Source organism: Canis lupus, chromosome 3 (genome assembly GCF_011100685.1).
Source record: "Canis lupus familiaris isolate Mischka breed German Shepherd chromosome 3, alternate assembly UU_Cfam_GSD_1.0, whole genome shotgun sequence".
Taxonomy (NCBI): Eukaryota; Metazoa; Chordata; class Mammalia; order Carnivora; family Canidae; genus Canis; species Canis lupus.
The window spans coordinates 51,344,365-51,361,425 of NC_049224.1; the positions used below are offsets into that span (position 1 = coordinate 51,344,365).

The following is a 17,061-nucleotide window of genomic DNA, read 5'->3' on the forward strand; positions in this document are numbered from 1 at the left end:
CCTGGGATTGTGCTCATCCTTTTGCCAAGACTTATGCCTCCCCTTCCTCAATATTCTTTCTCGAGTATCTAGGGATTTATCTATTCTTCCTTGAACTTGAGCAAGTCACTTTCCTTGTCCATTTCTGCAGCTCAGTCCATAAGATGATGGACTAGATCATGTCCATGATTCCTTCCAGCCCTAATGAGACATACCATTAACATGAATATCTGGGAGTAATGTCATTGTAGTGATCTCCACCAGACCCTCGATCCCCTGATGCTCAGATTAAGATCTTTCTAGGTTGGAACCTCACTACAAGACTCACATACGGAATTCCATTTACACAGATCTACTGTCCAATAAGTATCTTTGTATACACCCCATGACAAGGTCACAAGGTGTTTCTATTGAAATGATAAGGCTTATGTAACAAGCCGCTGGCATATTTCTGTTTCTTTCACTTACAAGTAGTTGGTATATTTATGAGGTCAGCTATTAGATGATAACTCTTTAGACCAAGCAAGGGTGTGTTCTTTCCTCAGCAAAATCCAAGGGTGCTGTGAATTCTGTATCATGCACAAACTGGTTAAACTGTTGGGGTTTTCTTCATTCCTACTAGTTCCTAAGCCCTGGAGCAGGAACCTCTGCAACATCTAAAAAGTTTTCCTAGAAATGTAGATTCTCAAACTCCACCTAAGACCTCTGAATCAAACACTGAGGTGGGGCCCAGCAACCAGTGTTTTTCTAGGCCTTCCAGGTGATTCTGATGTTTGTAAAGTTGGATAACCACAGATCCAGGAAAACTGACAAAAAATGCAGACCATCAGGCCCCAGTTAGAGATTCTAAGTCAGTTTTGGGGGGGCAATAGGGCCTGGTAGTCTGTATTTATGCTTTTACCTCATCTTTCCATGGGAAGATACCACATTTTTCATTCACAGACTTTAAATTCTAATTTTCCTCTTTGGAGAATTGAGGATAGTTTCAGGTGGCTATTTAGTTATTGTCTCTTTTCATTTGATACCTATCTTGCTGGTATTAGAGTTATTTATGGGCACCCTATCACTCTTCCTAAATTGTAAGTGCCTGGAGGAAAGAGGTATCATTTTCATCAGCTTTGCATAATCCTGGCTGTAGCCCAGTGCTTTTCTTATAAAAGGGGACCAATAACTAGTTGAATTTTATCCAGATACACATCTGTACATTGTTAGTTAACTTTGGGGGACAGGATGACCAGGTGAGCCCTATATTCTAAGCTTACCTGCAACTAGTTTGACCTTCAGAGCAGCCACTAAGGCAATGTCTATAAACACAAAGTGAAAAGAAAGAGAGAAGGGAATTAGTTTTGCTGATAATTAAGCTCAGAAATACACATGCATCAATTATTCAGTTTCTACAAGTCCTCGTTAATATAGGCTTCTCAAATGCAGACAGCATAATAATTCAAATGAGCACTGGCCTCAAGTTTATCCCTGCATATTCACTAAAAGAAAAATAAAGTGTGTGGGAGGGACAGTCATGGTGCAAGATTGGTTAAGCAACCAGTGACAGTGAAATGGTGGGCAACATATAACCAAGTACTTACAATTCCAGCAGTGCATATAAAAGGCAGGTACCATATACAGATGACCTTACCTTAAAGCTATGCCCATATTTATGCCTCACATCTATCCCAAATCAAAGGATTTGGGGTAGTCGAGACCCAGCAACCTATAATTTATATTCATTTGCCATTGGTTCAAAATGCTGCAATTGGAAGTAGATTTTACTCACTTATATGCTTTTTAAGGAGAGCCCCATAACTGAGGGAGGTTTTTGTGGTTTTAAAACCCATTCTTAGAGACCTGAACAACTTAAGTTTAAATTTATCTCATTCCTTCATTTTGTGGGTTATTCATTTAAGTGTAGGTCCTTCTATGAAAGCTTTGAGAAAGGAATTGCCTATGATCCCTCCCAACTCTGAATGGGTAGGACAGTGGCTTATGGATGTACATACATAAGAGGTAAGCAACAAGAACAAAACATGGTTGAGACACATCTGCCACACATCAGCTTCAGGATAATGGTCACTGCCAGGAGGGGGAGGAGAGTGAAAATGGGAAGAAGCAGGCCTCTGTAATATTCGTAAGGCTTTATTTAAAAAAAAATCCCTAAGGGGAACCTGGGTGGCTCAGTAGGTTAATCTTCTGACGTCAGCTCAGGTCATGATCTCAGGGTCCTGGGATCTCCCTCTGCTCCTTCCCCATGCTTGTGCATGGTCTTGCTCTTTATCTCTCTCTCTCTCTCTTTCTCTCTCTCTCTCTCTCTCTCTCTAAAAAAAATAAATATAAATGCAAATTATATAAAAATAAAAACATTTACTAAAATTAATTATTTTGAAGCAAATCAATATATAACAGTTACTTTTACAATGTGGCATAGAAAGGAGCTTGTCCAACTCTGGACATGGTTCTGGCTTCTTTTTTTTAAATATTTTATTTATTCATGCACGAGAGACACAAAGAGAGAGGGGCAGAGACACAGGCAGAGGGAGAAGCAGGCTCCATGCAGGGAGCCCGATGTGGGACTCAATCCTGGGTCCCCAGGATCACACCCTGGGCCAAAGGTAGCACTAAACCGCTGAACCACCCGGGATTCTGGCTTCTTAATGGGAGACAGACTATGGTCAAATCAGGTCCCTAAATAAGGCCCACCTGTCCAAGCTTATAATTGAAGCATGGGGCCGCAGGCTGACTACACTTTGCAGGACCTCAGAGAGCAGATGACAGCATATCTGCTTCAGGAAGTCTAGGGTCATAGCTGGGGGTGCAGGCTGAGAGAGTGAGAAGGAGGGCAAAGTGGGCTAAGAAAGACACTTGTAGAATGCCTTGTCTGAAAATGTAATTTATGAGATTTAGGAAATGATGAGGGATACCAAAATGCATGCGAGTATGTGCACGTACTTGCATGTGGGTGTGTGGGAGCATGTGCAGGAGTGCATGCACACGCACACATGCACGATGACAAACATATTCACAAGCACCCAGAAGGCCAAAAGAGCAGAAGTTTTTGTTCCTGGCTTTTGAACTGGGTTAGTAACGGAAGCATCCCTAAAGAGATCAATCCAGACCACACCAGGTTCTGGGGGCCTTCCAACTGCAGGGTAAAAGAGCCATGGAGAATAAAACAGGTGTTGATGGTCTCCCAGCCTCTGCTCCACTACAGGACACCTGGTGGCTAAGGATCCAGATCACATCTGCAGTTTGGTATCTATTCTGATCTGAACAATAGACCTTTGGATCACCTACACTAGAATCACTCAGGGAAGTCGGCTCCGAAGGCAGATTCCAAAGCTTCAGCTCAGATCCCCTAAAGCAGATTCTTTGGGGTGGTGTTGGGCACCTGCGAGCTCCCCAGGGATGTTTATGCATACTGAAACTGAGAAACAGTAAAAGCTCCAGTGTGCACCACAGTTGTGAGCCGATGTTATCAGGGAGTGCAGCACCCCAAAAAAGGACCCACAATGTCTTGTTGAAAACAGTGAAAGCAGGTCGAGTTTCAGTCTCAACGTGCATTAGCAATTTATGACATTTCTTGGTGTCTTTGCCTTCTCCAAACAATAGCAGACTGGGAGAGGCTCTAAGACCATAACAGGGACTCTCTGGCCAGGGTTACTGGAAGGGAGAAAATTAAATTTTCCCTGTGTCGGGAGGCTGGTCAGAAGCCAGGCTGCACCTCACAGCAAGTGCAGGACCAGAGGAGCTCACCTCCTGGCCTCAGCAGCCTCCTGCCATTCTCTGAAAGGTTTTACCCACACAGCGGTCCTCGTATCCAGAGCCCTGGGACTCAAGAAGCTACAGAGTGATAAATCAATTATGAAATGGAAACCTCGATTACTGCCTGTCTGCTTAATTGTTTGACAAGTTAATTAATCTCCCAAGCAACTGGGCTCTGTTCTCCCTGTAAATTGTGGGGAAACAGCTATGGCAGGTCCCTGAGGTCTTGGCAGTATAGTATCAATGAGGCTCTGAGAAAATGATGAATAATAAGCATTTAGAGGGGTCAGTGCCTCAACATAGGAATGAAGAGGTTTGCTCCAACTTCTGCCTGGAGGCGGTTTTGTCACTAATTATTTTGTGACTAATTACAATCTGCACTTGTCTGTTTATTTATTTGTTTGTTTTTATTTCTCTTCCAGGAGACACATTTCTTTCCTTTCAAATGAGACCCTGTGATTCAAACAGCCAATACTTCCAGATTGTGAGAAACTTGAAGGGGGTATAGACGTTTCCCTCCTGAAACTGCACCTAGAGAGCTGCCATGATGTGTGACACCAGACCTTCTGAACGGTATGTGTCGTGCGCCTGGCTAACTGGTTGCATAAAGTGGCTATTTCTGTCTCTTGTGACCATGTCACATTTTCCTGTCATCTGTGGCCTTTAGAAATTCCAAACGACAGAGTGAATTTGAGAAACTAGATTATGCCCAATGAGTTTCAATAACTTCCCTGCACCAGACTCACCCAGAGTGCTCGACTGGAATTCACACAACTGGATAACAGCTAGACCTACCTGAATTGGAATTACTGGGGATATAACTCAGCAACATTTAATAAGCTCCCTGGATAGATTGAGACCCACTTGGATTAGAGTGGGGAAGAATTGGTTGCTGGCAGTAATACTGAACAATTCAGAAATGCACTCCCTAAGTAGTGCCATACTTTCTTATCCTTTTACTCTTTATTATTATTTTGTTTATATCTTATACCCTGCCCCTGGCCCTTTGCACCAGCTGTTTCGTCAGTCATGAAGGCTCTTTGCCACTTGACCAAGTGTGGCCCGTTTGCTTCATTAAGATCTTCATTCAAATGACATGTCCTCAGAGTCTTTCCTGATCTCTATCTAAAACAAGACTCTTACCACATGGGATAATGAAACTTTATAAGTTTCTTCATAGCACATATCACTACTTATAATTATATTGTATCTTTGTTTATTACCTATCTTCTCACTAAGATATAAACTTCCAATGGACGGGAATTCTCATCAGTTTTGTTCAGTGCTCTATCTGAGGTGCTCAGAACAGTGGCTGGATTATGGGAAACACCCAATAAACATCAGTCCAGGGAATGAAGGGGTAAATGAATGATAAGGCATAAATTGCCAGGTGTGGTAAATGTTAAACTCATATATGTTGGCAAAACCACAGCTATAAAGTCCATGATGGATCCTAACAGTTTAAAATGTAATAAGTTTGTAGAAAACAGGACATAAAAATCTACAAAGGATAACAAAACTGGAAACACAGGCTATCAAAATATGTGGTATTCACCTAAAGCAGTGCTTACAGGGAAATTTATAGTACAAAATACTTATGTTAGAACAGAAGAATGGTCTCCAATCTATAAACTTGCTTCCACATTACAAAACTAGATGCAAAGAGACAATTAAACCCAAGCAAGCAGAAAGAAGAAAATAATAGATAAAAGCAGAAGCAGATGAAATTGAAATATAAAAATGATAGAGAATATAAATGAAACCAAAAGCTGATTTCTTGAAAAGATCAATGAAATTGTGCCAGTACCACACTGTCTTGATGACCACAGCTTTGTAGTACAACCTGAAATCTGGCATTGTGATGCCCCCAGATATGGTTTTCTTTTTTAAAATGATAAGACTCTAGCAAGATTTACAAAGTAGATTTAAAAAAGAATGAAAGGACACAATTTACCAATAACTTTGAAATGAAAGAGCAGATATCACTTCATGATACTATAGACATTAAAAGAATAATTAATAAGGGAATCAGAATCTATAATCAACTCTTTGTACATAAATTTGAGAAATGAGATAAGAAAGACCAATTCCTCAAAAAGCATGAAGTGCTAAAACTTACCCAAGATGAAACAGATAATGTGAATATCCTTATAACTATTAAACAATTTGAATTTGTAGCTAAAAGCCTTCCAAAAGTGAAAATCTCCAGGCTCAAATAATTACTGGGAAATTCTACCAAAACTTTAAAGATGATATAATACTATTTCTCTCCAACCTATTCAAGAAAATCAAAAAGAGAAAATTTTGCCTTTCCTTTTGTAAGTCAAGCATTACTCTGAAACAAAAAACAAAGCCAGTGCCAAAAGTGAACAATAACATATCAATACCCTTCATGAGCATAGACATGAAAAACTGTTAACAACATGCAAGCAAATCAATAGATGAATATATACAAATAATAATATATCACAACCAATTAGTGTTTGTCCCAGAAATACAAGGTTTAGGTCAATGTTCTGAACCCTATGAATGTGAATTCACTATTAATTGTAAAAATGTGTCTACACATATGATCCACAGGATCATATCAATGCAGAAAAAGCAAAGACTCTTAATAAAATATATCTACCCATAAGAAAACCTCAACAGATTAGAAATATAAGGGAACTTTTTCAACCTAACAGAAAACATCCATATAACACATATAACTATCATCATACTTATTGATGACAGACTCAATACTTTCCTCTTAAGATTGAGAGGAAGAGAATTTCCCATGCCACTGGTCTTATTCAACATAGTACTGGAACCCATCACTAGTGCAATGAGGGGGGAACAATATAAAAGGCCTACAGATGAGAAATAAAAAACCATAACTCCTACTTGAATGCAATATGATTATCTTTAGAGAATTTCAAGGAATCTACAGAAAACAAACAAACAAAAAGCCAACAATCCTCTCAGAATTGATAAGTGAGCCTAGCACGGTCATAGAATACAAAAAAAAAAAAAATCTCATAGGTATGGCATCAAAAACATAATCCATAGAAGAAAAACTGATAAACTAATCTTCTTTAAAAAAAAAAAAACATGCTGGTGAAAGGCACTATTAAGAGAATACATAGACAAGTTACAGACTGGGAGAAAATATTTGCAAATCACACATCAAAGGGCTTGTATTTAGAGTATATAAAGAACTCTTGAAATTCAGTAGTAAGAAAACAAAGCCAATTTTAAAAAGGTTCAAAAGAGGTGAATAGAGACTTCCCCAGAGATTATTTAAGGATGACATAAGCACATGAAAAGATTTGCAACATCTTTAGCCATTAGAAAAATGCCAATTAAAACCGTGATGAGATTCCCTCCACCTACACATTCATTAAAATCCCTAACACAGAGCTAAGACAGCAAGTGTTTGTAGGATGAGAGACAAATAGAATTCTCATACTTTGCTGGTGTGAATGAACAATGGTATATAGCCACTTTGTTAAACTGTCAGTTTCTTGTAAAGGTAAACACACACTTACCATATGACCCTAGAAAATAAACTTATGCACACACAAAAACTTGCAAAGGTTTACAGCAACTCTATTCATAATTGTCAAAAACTGGAAGCAACCCAAATGTCCTTCAATTCATGAATGGATAAATAAAATGTGGTACATTCATATAATAACACTCATATAATGGGATGCTATTTAGCATTAAAAAGGAATAAACCATTGATACACATAATAATTTGGATGAATCACATAAACATTATACTGAGTGTAAGAAGCTAGTCTCAAAAGGTCACATACATTGTACCTACATTTAAATTACATCCTAAAAAAACCAAACCATGGTGATGGACAGCATATCAGTTGTCACCAGAGCTGGGGTTGTTGGAGGATGTAACTATAAATGGGTATCACAAGGTAGTTTTTTTAGGTGACCATTCTGTATTCCAATTGTGAGTGTCACATAAATTTGACCATGCATTAAGATTTTTATAATACAATTTTCATAATGACCACATGGTCATTTTTAAATTAAAATTAATTTTTAAAAATCTACATAGGGGGATCCCTGGGTGGCGCAGCAGTTTGGTGCCTGCCTTTGGCTCAGGGCGTGATCCTGGAGACCCGGGATCGAATCCCACATCGGGCTCCTGGTGCATGGAGCCTGCTTCTCCCTCTGCCTGTGTCTCTGCCTCTCTCTCTCTCTGTGACTATCATAAAAAAAAAAAAAAATCTACATAGGAAAGAAAAGGAAAGGAAAGGAAAGGAAAGGAAAGGAAAGGAAAGGAAAGGAAAGGAAAGGAAAGGAAAGGAAAGGAAAGGAAAGGAAAGGAAAGGAAAGGAAAGGAAAGGAAAGGAAAGGAAAGGAAAGGTAGGTCAAAAAGAGAAAAGAAAATCATAATGTTTTGGGGTCCCTCCCGGAAACACTAGACAATTAATGATCCTTCCCCGGTATTCAGCACCTGGGTTTGGTGCATAGCTTTCACCTGGATCAGCTTTCTCTCAGAACCACTTGGGCAAAGACTGGATTTGAGGTTCCACTCAGTTTTCCATCCCCATTGTCCATTAGTCCCTAAGGTTTGCCTTATTGATTTTCTCACCAGTTTCTAGACCTGTGGAATCAGCCCTAGTAGAAGTGCAGAATATTATAATCACCTGATTTAGAAAATTCTAATACTCTTGGGCTTCATCTCGTGGACTGAGCCCTCAGCATCTTTATTTGTTAAGAATTTGTTAGGTGAGCCTAATGTGAAAGCCACGATGAAACAATAAAAATAATACAACAAAGAAAACAAAATAGAAACAGACTGATAAATACAGAGAACAAACTGATGGTTGCCAGAGGGGATGGAAGGGGTGGGTAGATGAAATAAATAGGTGAAGGGGAATAAGACGTACAGTCTTCCAGTTATAAAATAAATAAGACACAGGGATGTAAAGTACAGCATAGGGAATGTAGTCAACAATATTGTAACAACCTTATATGGTGGCTGATGGAAACTAGACTTATTTTGGTGGCCATGTTGTAATATACATAAATATCATATTGCTACGATGTACACCTGAAACAAATACAATATTATATGTTAATTATTCTTCATTTTAATTTAAAAGAAGAAAAAGAGGGACACCTGGGTGGCTTAGCGGTTGAGCATCTGCCTTCAGCTCAGGGTGTAATCCTGGGATCTGGGATCGAGTCCCACATCCTGCTCTTTGCAGGGAGCCTGCTTCTCCCTCTGCCTGTGTCTCTGCTTCTCTCTCTCTCTCTCTCTCGGTCTCTCTCTCTCTCTCTCTGTCTCTCATGAATAAATAAATAAAATCTCAAATAAATAAAAGAAGAAAAAGAAATGGAAATAAAGGCACACAAGTATTGTGTACGAGAGAGCTATCAATCTATTCAGAGAATGGAAGCAAGTTTTCCTGGACAAAGAGAAGTATGTCGGGACTTGATGAGCATCGTTTGATCCCAGACTTCAAGCCTGGATGAGAATTTTGTCTTGAGACAGAGAAAATATGATTTGTGTATGAAAGGACTTTTGAAGGATTCTATTGCCAGAAGGAAGATTATGAGAGATTGCAAAAGTGAGATTTTGTCCTCCATCAGGGATATGTCCTCTCCTCCCTTTTGAGTCTGTGTTGGCCACGTGACTGGCATTAGCCAATGGGAAATTGGCACTTGTAAAGCATACACTCACTTGAAGAGCATTTGTACTAGCTGCTTTTGAAACATTTGTCATCATGTAAATGAGATGTTTGAGAAAGGGCATGTGTCCCAGTGGCCCCCGTGACCCAGCTGTCATCCAGTCAACCTCCTGAAATAATGTGTTAACTTGACCAGAAGCTGACTACAGAAGATTGAGTCTAGCTTGGGCCATCAGAGAATGACCTAGCCCAAGTCAACCCAAATTCACTCTCAGAATCAAGAGCTCAAGGGGTGCCTGGGTGGCATGGTTGGTTACGTTTCCAACTCTTGGTTTCAGCTCAGGTCGTGATCTTAGAGTCCTGGGTTGAGGCCCATGTCAGGCTTCATACTTACCATGGAGTCTGGTTGAGATTCTTTCTCCCCTCTCCTTTTGTCACTCCCTCTAAAATAAATAAATCTTTTTTAAAAATCAAGAGCTCAATAAATGGCTGTTAACTTAAACAAACAAACAAACATGAGCACGATTTAGGTTGCTTCTGTGAAAGTTAGTACCAATCAAGGTCATTGCTATTATCCTGCCATCCAAAATGTTGATGCTAAGTACAACAAAGGCTGCAGGTCTAGTTCAGACTGAGGCAGGAGGCACAGATCCAGGGACCATAGGAGACAAGGTTTCACAGAGGTCATGGGGGGTGGAAGGAGGGCTCCTGTCTGGTTGCAGCTGCAAAGCACCTAACCATTTGCTGCAAGATCACAGAGTGGGATGAAAGAACAGATTTCCAATAACTGACACATTCTTTATGACCCAGGGCTCTCCACATGCTCAATCTCAATGAATCCTCATGAAATTCCTCTAGGAAAGTGGCTATCATCAAATCAAGCAATTTGCCCAAGGCCCTACATCTCACAAGTGTGAATGATGAGGCTGAGCTTTGAAGAGCTAACACCCTTACCCACTGCTCAGATTTGCACGCAGGGGAAGGAATGCACAATTTAGCATTACATGGATTTATAGTCAAATTATCTCCATAGCACTTATTAGATATAGACTCTGAGCAATTAAATTGAGACTCTCTGAGCCTCAGTTTGCTAATCTGAGAAAATAGGGTACAGCAATACCTATCACTTAGGGAAAACATAAATGGGTTACATGATAGAAATGTCACTCAATAAACGTTTCCTGTTTTTCTCTCATGTTCTAAGATGTGATATTGGCTTTCTGCAGGTCATGGCAGTTTATCTTGAAGTTTCTGTGTGAAGTGCAATGCTTTGCTGCATCACTCTATATTCCCAGAGCATTTCTTGCTTTAATTTTTGCTATTTCTCTTCTCTTTCTCTCATACACACACACACACATACACACACACACACACACTCACTCATTCACAGTTTTCAAAAGACACATCTGCTCTTACCCTCACTTTTTTTCCAGACAGCACACACACTTTGCCTTGGGCCATACTCTGTTTATTCACCTGCTCTGTGCTACATCTGTTCATCCACATCTGTACGTACATGTGAAGCAGCACCTTTCTGGAAATCATTTCCCTACTCCCTTTCTCCCCACCATCAGAGGAAGGCCGTGGGTCTCACCTGAATGAGGCTTTGTGAAATAGCCTCCTGAAGCTGTCGTCTTCAGTTAGTGGGGATAATGGGATTATTCTATCTGTGTAATAATAACATGTTCAATTTAAAGAGAAAAAAAAATCTGAAGCCACTTAAAAGCTGCTGTTTGGCGCCGACATATTATTTCAGTAATGAATAATCACTAAAGATATTATTCTGGATGCAGTTACCATGCAGTGATGTGAATAGAATGCATTAGATGGAAAATTGTATTTCAAGTAAATATATGCACTGGTTGAAATGTATTACCACCCATTAATATGTATTAATTCAGAACCAAATGCCAACTGGAGTGCGCCTCCATGGGTTTGAATGGCAGGCAGTGATTTGGAAGTAGGAGGAAAGAGGTTTGGATTTGGTCAAAGAGACTGAGAAATGATAATGAGGGTGGTGGCTCATGATTCAAAATGAGTGGGTGACAGAGCAAGCACAGGGAGCACATCTCCCACACCTCCTCGAAAGACTTTATCTTTGGCTAAAGCCTATCGATAACTGTTGAGATCTCTGAAGCAGGGGCTCTTTCCTCTCCCCCCACAACCTGCTTCTTCAAGTACTCTTTCCAAAGGAAAGGAAAAAACAAACTTGTATGTTTTTTGCAAGGGTAACTGCCTTCACACATCCCTCCCTCTGTCCCTCCGTGTCTCCCTCCCTTCCTTTCACTTAGTATACAACGGAAGCAACTGCCAAGCTTGACATCATTAAGATGGGCTTCCCCAACTCTGAATCTATAGGGGTTCCCTCATTAGCAGAGGGCTCCAAATCGAAACAGCAAACATCGAATAGGAATGGCTTTCCTATTCTTAAATTGGACACCTACAGAGTGCCTGGATGGCTCAGCCGGTTAAAAGTGTCTGACTCTTGGTTTCAACTCGAGTCATGAATTCAGATTCATGAGATTTAGCCCCACCTTGGGCTCCACTCTCAATGCAGAGTCTTCTTGGGATTCTCTCTCTCCCTCTCCCTCTGCCCTTCTCCACCCATAGTCATGCATGCGTGAGCTCTCTCTTTCTCTCAAATAAATAAATAAATAAAATCTTTTAGAAAAAAAAACTATATTTAAATGGCACACCCTCAAGTTCTCCCCTTTTCTCATTTTATGGTTTCTCAAGTACTCCAAAGACTTAAGGACTCCACGTGTATCTTGGGCTTTGTCAAGCATGCATTTTCTCCTATTTGGAGCAATTTTATTTAAAAAGATACAATTACAATTGTAAATCTCTCTTTCATTAAAAGACACCCTAGAAAGAGTGAAAGCACATAATAATATTTTAAGGCCCATAATCAACAAAAGATTAGTATCTAGAATATATAAAGAATAGTCTCAATATTAACATAAAAAAGACAGACAACCAATAGGGAAATTGACAAAGACTAGACCAGGGGTCTCACAAAAAAAAAAAAAAAAAAAAAAGGAAAGGAAGAAAGGAAGGAAGGAGAAAGGAAAGGAAAAAAGGAGAGAAGAGAAGAAGAGAAGAGAAAGAAGAGAAAGAAGAGAAGAAAAATCCAAGTAGCAAAAAATCAACATTACAGATTTCAAAATAGAAAATAAATCAACAAAAAGATATCTTTGAACACCTGTCAAATGCCAAAAAAAAAGTATTCCATTGATACCAAGTGGATAAAAATTTGGAACAAGAGAAATTTTCAAACACTGCTGGTAGGAGTGTAAATGAGTAAAATCTCTTTTGAAACAGTGTGCCACGGTCTTCCATAGCTAAGGGCGTGCATATTCTATGATATAGTGGTTCAAATCTCAGACATGTATCCCCAAGAAACACATGTACACAAACACCCATAAGAACAGCACTCAAAATCGCCTCAAACTAGAATCACCAGTAGAATGGACAGTAAATGTGGTGCACCCACAAAACAGAACGCTCTACAAGAATGAAAGTGACCAGGCTATAATTTCTTGCAGCAAGATGAACATCCCAAATGTAAAACTGAGGTAGAAACAAGACTTCAAAATACATATGATGTGATTGCTTTTGCGTATTATTAAAAAATGAGGTAAAGCTAAACCGTATTGTTTAAGGATACACACATTATGATAAAGTATAAAGGAAAACAAGTAAATGACCATCGCCGGGTCAAGAAGGTGGTTACCTCCACATGGAAGAAAGAGGTGCATAACAGGGATTCTGGGTGCTGATGTCATTCTAGGTCATGACCTATATGGATGTTAGGTATTTGCTTCATGAACATCTCCTTAAAATACACAGCACCATTGCCTATTCTTGACTCCACATATGCCTATTATATTTTGCAATAAGAATTTAATGTTAAAGGGGCACTTGCATGGCTCAGTTGGTTAAGAGTCTGACTCTTAAAAAAAAAAAAAAAGAGTCTGACTCTTGATTTTGGCTCAGGGTCATGACCTCGGGGTTGTGAGATCAAGCCCCACCTCAGGACCACAATCAGCATGGGGTCTTTCTCTCTCTCTCTCTCCCTCTGCCCCTCCCCTCGCTGTCTTTCTATCTCAAATGAATACAAAATATTTTTAAAAAGAAGTTAGGGATGCCTGGGTGGCTCAGCGGTTAAGCACAACTGCCTTCGGCTCAGGATGTGATCTTGGAGTATTGGGATTGAGTCCCACATCAAGTTCCCTGCATGGAGCCTGCTTCTCCCTCTGCCTATGTCTCTGCCTCTCTCTTTCTGTGTCTCTCATGAATAAATTTATTTTTAAAAATCTTTAAAAAATTAAAAATAAGTTAACATTAAAAATGTAATTCAAACTGGCATGTTCCCCAGCTGACTATTGCAGATGCCCCGGCTCTAGCTTCATATCTTTTTCCAAACTTTGGTTACAATTTCAGCGTGCTTCCCTGTCCTCTCCCTAGCCCTTCTCTGCTGGCCGCAGCACCTTCTTCCACATTCGCAGAGGTAGGCTTGCTCCACTAAGTGTACTCAAAGCAATAGTGCAGACAAGTGCCACTCCCTCCTTCTTGATACATCGTCTCCTGAGTTCCACAATACCTATGTCTCCTTCCTAGCGATCATCTTATGCCATTGGCTGCTCCTCATCTCCTCTTGGATCCTCTTCCCTCCCTCCACTCAATCGGCGTAGCCCAGGACTCAGCCTTTTGGCTCCTCATGATCTCCTTCTCTTCCATCTGCTCCTCTTCTCTTCCCTCCCCTCCCCATTCTTTCTTGATGGTCTCATCTAGATCCATGGCTTTAAATATCCTCCCCGATTGCCATGCCTTATATGGTTTCTGAACTCCAGAGAACACATCTGCTGTCAACTTGGCACTTGAATTTGTATGCCTACAAGGAATATCAACCTGAACTTGTCTGGAACAAGAGTTCTTGCTCCCCAAACCCACTGTCAAACCTGCCACCCTTCCATTCTTCTCATTCTAGATCAATAGCTATTTTATTAAACCAGTTTCCCAGGTAAAAACCCACAGGAACCAGGAACCACATCTTTTTCCCCCTCTCTTCCTCCCCACATTCCATTTATTGCCATGAACTATCACTTCTGCCCATAAGAAGTATGTGGACTCCATGCTTTCCTCCATCTCAGCTGCTCCCACTATAGGGCAGACCACCATCACCTTTAATTAGCTGTTGCCATGTCCTCTTGGTACATCTCCCGGCTGCCACTTGAGCCCCTACCTCCTGCAATCCATTCTTTGCCAAGCAGTTCAGGAGATCTTCTTTAAATAAATAATGCAACACTCTACTGTTAAAAAACTTCCAATCATTTTCTGTTACACTTAGAATACAATCTGCCCTCCTTTCCATGAGTGAAGCATCTCTTACCATCTTCCCTGCTCAGCCCACCAACAACCCTTATTTTCAGTCCCCATCTGCCTCACTCACTGTGCTGTAGACACAATCATCTTTTTGTTGTTGTTTCCACCAAAACCAAGAGCTTTCCCTGTGACCTCAAGGCCTTCTGGCTTCCCATTTTCTCTTCTAGAATGCACTTTTTCTAGGTCTTCCATGTCTGACCCCTTATGATCACCTGAAAGAGGCCCTCCCTGACTGGCCATTCTGGCATGGCTCCCCTGGCACCTTCCACCAACTCCTTGCTTTATTTAATTCCCCTAATTGTTTTACAAAATACTCTATTTGCTGAGTTGAGGTCTTGCCTCCTGTCATGTCCCCAGTCACTAAAAGAAAGCCTGACATTCAGTAAGAATTGATTGAATTTAAGACTGAAAGATGAGAGGGAGCTTTTCCTAACTTTGCATTATTGTCTTTTCCAGAAGTTACTGCATTATCAATAGTAGATAGGAGACAGTTTTCCTATTTTATGATACAAAGTCCTGCTAATGTTACTGAATTTTTAAGGATTCTCATGATTGCCGTGAGTATCCATTGTACCGTGTAGTGTGAATGACCATGAATGAAAATTCTCATTTGCTGCCAGTGCATTAACTCAATAGAATTTGGAATTCTTTGGAATTTGTTGGCAGTATTTATCAGAAGGTTAGAAAATGTGCAGAGACCATTATAGCCACTTTTAACATTTTATCTTGGGGGGAGGAGAATAAAACATATGACTATATAATCATAATAACAAAACAAAAACTAAATAAATACGAAAATCCTGGAAACAATTTGAGTATATGACAGCTAGAATCTGGTCTAATAAGCTAGCTGAAAGCTGAATATCTTGAAATCATTAAAATTATGTTGTAAAAGATTATTTAATATAATGGAAAGTTGATCTTTTAAGTCATAAAAAGATATTTACAATGTGATCATATTTTCATTGAAAAAAGTCATGATATTTTTATTATATAAAATTATGCATAATGAAAAGGTTGAACAGGCATATGATACAAAGCAGTGGGTGGTAGCATTATGAATGAATACCTGTATTTTCCAAAGCATCTACAATGAATTATATGTTTCAATTTATAAAAATAACAATTTATTTGGTCTTAAAAAATATATATGTATTAAATGAAAAAATGACGGATATCTCCACTAGATAATTCTTGCTGATTTTTCAAATGAAAAATCTTCACTATGTGAGCAAAACAAAACAGTATAAAGAGTGAAAGCTTTCCTAATATGCCCTTCCTCTGTCTTATTTCTTCCCACAAGAACCTCTACTAACATTTTCTTATGCATAAGAAATATTTTCCCCATAATAACTTTATTTCGTCAATAGCTGGAGAATATGTCATTGCAAGGATGTGCCATAATTTATTTAACCATTGCCATAATGAGGGACATTAGGATAGCTATCAGGTTTTTTCACTATTATGAAAGATGATGTAGGGTGTAGGGAAAACTCTAGAAGTTTAATTACCAAGTCAACATACAGGTACCTTTGCCTATTTTGAGATATAGTACTAAACGGCTCTCCCAAAACACAACTGTCAAATCATATTTGGTGATTTGCTTTAGGGCTGCCTTTTATGTCATGATGATATGAGAGGATGTTTCATTTTTCCAATTAATTCATAAAGGAAACTAGAGCATCTCCTTTCTCAGGATGGGGAATTTGGACAAGGTGATTTGTAATGCCACTTCTAGCACTAAAGTTTTAAGGATTCTGCATGCTACACACAGAAACATGAAAAAGTATTACTAGAAATACACAGTAAGGAAGAAAACTTGGGTTACGAGAAAGAGCACTGGAATGAGAGCCTAGACCCTGTACTTTATTAGGCATGTGAGTGATATGGTGTTTGTGAGTCCTTGAATTTGGGAAGAGGGTCCAGTGTCATTCGGAATTGACCTTTGAAACCAGGAAGTGGGCTCTGTGCATAACCCACAATGGCCCAGTGTTGTGAGCCAACAATGGATGGCATGCAATGCCCCATAGCAAGGGATATCACGTGTAAATGTTACTGCATGGCCCTGTGGTGTCCATTTTGTGGCTGGGCCATTGTGTTCCAAGGGGTATGTAGATATAGGGGAGTAGGTCAGTGACCCTGGAAGCATGTGACATTCACTTGGAAAATTCCTAGCATGCAAGTTAATTATGAATGACCTCTTTAACATTTGAAAGTTCAACATTAGGCCTTCTCTATCCAGGCAAGGTGAAGGGAGCAAGTAAAGTGTATGCTGCCCATTACCCTCATAAACAGCCAC

At 39.7% G+C, this 17,061-nt stretch overlaps 1 long non-coding RNA gene across 1 annotated transcript in view; it reads left to right on the forward strand.

Moving 5' to 3' along the window:
* Positions 1-17,061, forward strand: part of LOC119870807 — a 72,872-nt gene that overhangs the window by 40,910 nt on the left and 14,901 nt on the right. Inside the window, exon 2 of the long non-coding RNA XR_005356369.1 lies at positions 4,158-4,308. This is a non-coding gene — a long non-coding RNA (uncharacterized LOC119870807). The remainder of the gene's footprint in view (positions 1-4,157; positions 4,309-17,061) is intronic.